Source organism: Octodon degus, unplaced genomic scaffold (genome assembly GCF_000260255.1).
Source record: "Octodon degus isolate 3935 unplaced genomic scaffold, OctDeg1.0 scaffold00053, whole genome shotgun sequence".
Classification (NCBI taxonomy): domain Eukaryota; kingdom Metazoa; phylum Chordata; class Mammalia; order Rodentia; family Octodontidae; genus Octodon; species Octodon degus.
The window spans coordinates 6,355,637-6,361,730 of record NW_004524629.1 but is presented as its reverse complement, the minus strand read 5'-3'; the positions used below and the strand labels follow the sequence as shown (position 1 = coordinate 6,361,730).

The 6,094-nt window shown below is 39.1% G+C and overlaps 1 protein-coding gene across 3 annotated transcripts in view; it reads right to left on the bottom strand.

The window, feature by feature from the left end:
• Atp6v1a (ATPase H+ transporting V1 subunit A) overlaps positions 1–6,094 on the bottom strand; it is a 58,074-nt gene that overhangs the window by 36,698 nt on the left and 15,282 nt on the right. The window contains exon 1 of one of the 3 annotated variants that reach the window (XM_023717571.1): positions 6,017–6,058. The exons of the other annotated variants lie outside the window; for them this stretch is intronic. The gene's annotated coding sequence lies outside the window, so the exon portion shown is untranslated. Of the gene's footprint in view, positions 1–6,016; positions 6,059–6,094 lie in introns of those variants that run through there. 3 annotated transcript variants of the gene reach the window in all.

Genomic DNA, 6,094 nt, shown 5'->3' with positions numbered 1-6,094 from the left:
GGACCTTGTGCTTGCCAGGCAAGTGCTTATTCTACTGAGCTAACTCCCCAGCCTATTTTTGATATCTTAATACACTTAAATTTTAATCCTTGTTACAGCCAAATGAACTTTATCTGCTGTGTTCCTGTTTGTTGTCTTCAGATCTTTCTGTGGTTCTTTTATCTTCTCATTTGTGTGTCTGTCCAAATGCAGACACATTTTTCCATCCCAAGCATTCCTTACTTGTTTTATCACTCTCATTCTCAATTCTTACTCAGCTTTTCTTTATAGCACTTATACTGAAAGAATACAAATTTTAAAAATTTATCTATGACTGCCTGTCCTCCCTAGAATATTGAGTTTTGTAAGAGCATAGAAAATAGGCCGTTGGCTGGGGAAGATAGCTCAGTGGCTTAAGTGCCTGCCTAGCAGGTGCAAGGTATGGTACAGAAAATAAATAAATAAATAAGAGAGAGAAAAGAAAATATGCTGTTAAGATAGCAGCTGCTGAGTAACTTTTAATCCTCAAGTTTTACAAATTGGAAAACTAAAACATGGAGAGTTTAAGGAACTTTACTCAAGATCACAAAACTATAAATAGAGGTGGGACTTGAACTTAGAAAGCCAGGCTCCAAAGTCTATGGTATTTTGAGCCTTGTATTTGCCTAATTCCTGAAGTAAGGGGAATTTGATTATTTATATAAAACAATCCTATTTGTTAGAATGGATAGTATTATAACCTCTGCTTTATGATGGCAGTCTTATGTTTTCAGAATTATCGTTTTTCAAAACTATCAAAGAAGTTGCTTTCCCTACCAAATTGCTATAAATTTCATAATCTTTCTGCCTCAACCTTCAAAGTACAAGGATTCCAGGTGACATTTTTTCTAAAAATGTAGGCAAGTTTGCCAATTTGCTGTTCTGTGTAATCCTCCAGTCCTAGTATAAAAAGCTTGAACAGAAATGGTCAAATGTGGGGAGATGGCTCAGCAGAATAAGTGCTTCCCTGGCAAGCACAAAGGCCTGAGTTCAATCCCCGGCTCTGCCAAAAAAAAAAAGAAAGAAAGAAAGAAAAGAAAAGAAAAGGTCAAATGTGTAATGGTGAGATGCCAGGGAGAGAGAACAACAGGATTGCTGTGGTAGATAGGATATGTACCACCCAGACTAGTCCTCAAAGAAGGAGTGAACAGACAACTGTCTGTTCTTCTAGAGTCAGCTTAGATGCAGACATGCACAGCCTTCACAGGGCAACCTGTATCTGGTTAACTGAATAAAGGAGAGCATAAGGCTCAGCTGCCTCAGCCAGATGTGGGTGTCTTCTCATGAACAACACTCCAAATCTCCCCACTGGTTCTGCTGAGGTCTTGTCAAAGTTGCATTTCACCTTTTTGTTGGTGGTGGCACGCAAGAAGGAAGTGCCACAAAGGCCTCGGGCACATTCTGGGAATACAAGGTGGTGGGGCACTGCTTACCTACCCCAAAGTGTTGCACACCGCCTCTCTACTGCACGCAGATCTTCTCACCAAACCACGTTGTTGCTAAGTCCTGTTTCCGGTAGTTTGTGTCCCAACATAAGAAGATGAGGAAATCTTCAGGGGTGATTATCTACTATGGACAGGTGTTTGAGAAGTCTCCACTGCCGGTGAAGAACTTTGGCCATCTGGCTGTGCTTTGACTCCCACAGTGGCACCCATGACATGTACCAGGAATACCATGACCTGACTATGGTGTAAGCCCTCACTCAGTGCTCTGGGGACATGGGTGCCCAGCACTGTGCTCGCGCTCACTCCATCCAGATCATAAAGGTGGAGGAGACTGCATCAGCAAGTGCTGCCAGCGGCTGTCAATCAGTTCCACGACTCCAAGATCAAGTTCCTGCTGCTCCACTAGGTTCTACATCACCAGCACAAGCCCCGCTTCACCACCAAGAGGCCCAACAACTTCCAGGGGCCACACCAATAAAATGGGCACCACTCCACAAAACAAAACAAAATAAAAACTGCATTTCATTCTGACTCCTACTTCTGCCCAACTCCGCTTCTGACCCCTTCCTTTCCCATATACTGAACCCCTAATAAACATTTTCTACAACAAACTCTCTTGACATCTGCTTATAGATAAGTCAAAATATTCAAATAATGAACAAAGTGGCAAATCACTGCCTGGGTAACAAAAGTTATATTAATCCTGAATCATTACAAAATTTGGCCTCTTTTCATCTTACTATTTTGTCTTCTCTCTTAATTGTTTTGTAAAAGGAAGACAAGAATACAGAAGTAGCATTAGAAAGCAAATGATAGTGATAAGATGAGGCAATGTTCTGTGAAATCAAGCAGCAGAGTGCGTGACTGTGAAAGGTCAGGCTCAGTAGGAACTGTGAGTACAGCATCTCAAAGGCCAGCCCCCCACAAAAACTTTGTTTCTAGAAGTAACTTATCTTTTCATCTTCCAGCATAAACCTTAGATGAAGCCCATAAATAGCAGTCAGAGTCTGTTTGGCTTTTAAAGTGTGATTTTTATGACAGCTCGGATACGTTCTTAGGTCCAAGAGTTTCCAGCTCAAGCTCTTAACAGCTCAATACTGCAAGAAACTTCTAGCATTGGCTAAAGGTAACAAGCTGCTATGGTTTATATCCAGGTGTCCCCCCAAAGCCTCATATGCTCTTAGGCAGGGTTTTTCAGAGATGGCTGAATCTACAGTGTGTGAATGTGGATTAAAGGTGCGATACTGAGATTAAGGGTGTGTGGTACTGGATTAGTTCACTAATTGGTTTCTGGGTGTGGGTAATGCGAAGTCCCAACCTGAGTATGGGTGGCACCACCTAAAAGGCTGGTAGCCTGCAGAAGAGGAAAGGAAAAGGGATGCTTGCAGTTGCTGCTCTTTGTTTGCCTGCCATGCCCTGAATTGTTTCTCCTATGTGATGTCCTTTGCCACGCTGCCCTGCCTTGGAGCCAAATGACTATGGACTGAAGTCTCTACACACTGAGCTGAAATAAATCTTTCCTCTTTCAACTTGTGGGTGCCAGGTATTTTGTCACCAACAAAGAACCAAGACACTAGCCATCTTAAAGCATTGAAAATTGTAATTCCTAGCACTGATACAGTGGTTCTTATTGTATGTAAATCTCAAGTTTTTTTCACCAAAGCCCCCAAATTACAGAAAAACAACTAAACACTGAAGGACACAGATAACTTTCTGCTTGTCTCCTAACATTTCAGAGTCTGGACAGGAATGCTTACTATAACAATCTGTAAGCAAGGAAATTTCTTGGGACATTCTTATATCCAAACAAGTTTTATGGTCCATTCACTTATAAAATGTTTCATTACAAAGAAAATAGTGTTTTGTCTCTAAAAATAAAAATTTTTCATTAAGCAGGCATGTTCTGTTTTGATGACTCAATGGAATAAACATGTATACACATGTATCATGTCTAATAAGCACATTCATAAAGCAACAGTAATTTATTAGCAAACTTTATCTTTTGAAAATAGTCAAAATAAAAATAACCTGTTACCGCTGCCAGGCATGGTGGCACACACCTATAAGCCCAGCAGGAGGGAGGCTAAGGCTGAGAATCTCAAGGCCAGCTAGGGCTACACAGAGTTCAACTTCAGCTTGCCTCAAAACAAAACACAACCTGCCCCCCGATAATTTGCTAAAATGTTTCACCTTTAAATGCTTTGTAATCATGAAAAAAAAGCACAGTCTTTAAAAAAATGTTTTAAAGCTTCCTAAAATATTGATTTTCAATAAGAAAATTAATTTTTTTTTCCTGGTACCTGAGATCAAACTTAGGACCTTTGCGCTTGCTAGGCAGGTGCTTACACTATTGAGCTATATCCCCAGCCCTAAATTATTTTTAAACTTGACCATATCCCAAGTCTCTATGATATAAAAAGTCTAAAATATGAAAAAAGTCTAAAATATGACATGATTTAATGTTACATAAAACAGCTTTACAGGATACATACCTAATAACTCCTTCCTAATACAACCAACAGATACTGATGTCCTCAATCATTTAAAAAATAAAATATTTACTGTATTTTCATGAAACGTGGTACAAACAGCTGCGTCCATAGAAAAAAATCAATTCTGATAACATAACAAATTTGCCATTAGGTATCTGACTCCTACGCTGCTTAAGGATAAAAAGTAAACGTAGGGCCAGCCAGATAGCTCAGTGGATTAAAGCGATTTGATCCCCTGCCTGCCGGTTTGATCCCCTGCCTGCCTTGCAGACCCGTCTCCAGGGCACATTCAGATGGTAATTGAGACTGGAAGTGGTAGCAGGCGCCTGTAACCTCAGTACTTGGGAGGCTGAAAACCAGAAAGGATCACTAGGAGTCCGATCTGTGTACTGAGACCCTGTAGATCCTGTACTAAATGAATTTAAAAAAAAAAGTGCAATTTACAACTAAGATTTCTTTAGTCACAAATTACAGGGGTCTTTCTGGTATTAGTGAAAGAGGATGTATACACACACACACACACACACACACACAACCTTGCTGTAGAAAAGGAAAAATCCAGAAGACAGCACAGGCACCATCTGAGCAATGAGTCATCAGTCTCTTCTCCCACAGGCACTGCAGAACACCGCAATGGCAAATAACACCATAGCCCACGTCTTTTCCCCTGCCATCTTGTAAGAATTGCTACTGGTTAATGTACTACATAACTAGTAATTTCATCATCCTACAATTCTTTTTACTATCAGAGATCTGGATGACATGGATATTGGAGTAAAGAGAAAAAAGGTAAAAATACTAAGTATCCAAGGCAATATCTTTTCACATACAAGATTCTGGGTCACTTCAATGAAAATGAAGTAACATTTTAACATGACACTTGAAAAAGTATATTCTAATTTATTAAATACTATCTTTGGAAATATTTTTTACAGATGTTTTTTGTTTTGTTTTGCAGTACTGGGGATTGAACTCAGGACCCTGCGCTTGCCAGGAAAGCATTTATTCTACTGAGCTATCTTCCCAGTGGAAATCTTATTTTTTAAAAGATGAAAGCTGTAGATTACAATCAAATACTTATTCTTTTATTATTTTAATTATATAAATGTTGGGAATGCAGTGTGATTATATATGATATATATCATATAAATAGTATTTTCTTTTTTTTTTTTTTTTTTGCGGAACCGGGGATTGAACTCAGACCCCTGTGCTTGCCAGGGAAGCACTTATTCCACTGAGCCATATCCCCTGCCCCATAAATAGTATTTTCATCTCCTTATCATCATACACAATTTAGCCTCATAAAGGAATTCTAAATCTGTTTAATATTTTTGCATTTGGTCAAAAAGTCAAAAATAAAGTTTCAGCCAATTACATTACTTCTTATATTTATGAAGTACAGTACTATGAGCTACTCATCTTGTAAACTACTTTCCTATTCATTTCAATTTAGTCCACTTACCCAGCAACCCTAAGAAGAAGGCTTATGGGGCAGGTTTATTTTACTGTGAATATCTGGTTTTCCTCTTTTGACTGGCCAATCAAACCTCAGCTTTGTTCAAATTTGTAACGCCTATCGTTGTAAATCCAGTTCTGTCACCAATGATTAATTTGGAAATAATTATGTTTGATCAGCATAATTATTGTGACCAATAAGAGGTAAGGAAAAAAATCTGGGAACTTCTGAGAATAATTTTCTTACTCTTTTAAAACACCAGTCTGCTTTAGGATTTCATCATCTGCAACTATAGCCACCATGAAAAAAATGTTGCTATGGTAATTTGGTACAGCAACCACAGTGAATAAAAGAGCAGGGAAGGGGCTTTTCCAAGGCTTAATGACCCCATGTTAAAATAACAATGGATAACAGAGAGGCAAAGGGGGGGGGAAGAAAAAAAAACCATAATAGATTACTCAGAAAGGAGTAAACAGAACACCAACAATTGACTATTTTTAAATTACAGACTTTTTGTTTGTTTTTTTGTTTTGCTCTTGTTTGGGAAGTCTCATGAGGCTGCTGATGAGAATACAGCAAAAATTCTCTGATCAAGAATAACATACCCGGGGCCGGGGAGATGGCTCAGTGGAATAAGTGCCTTCCTGGCAAGCGCAAAGGCCTGAGTTCAATCCCCAGTTCTG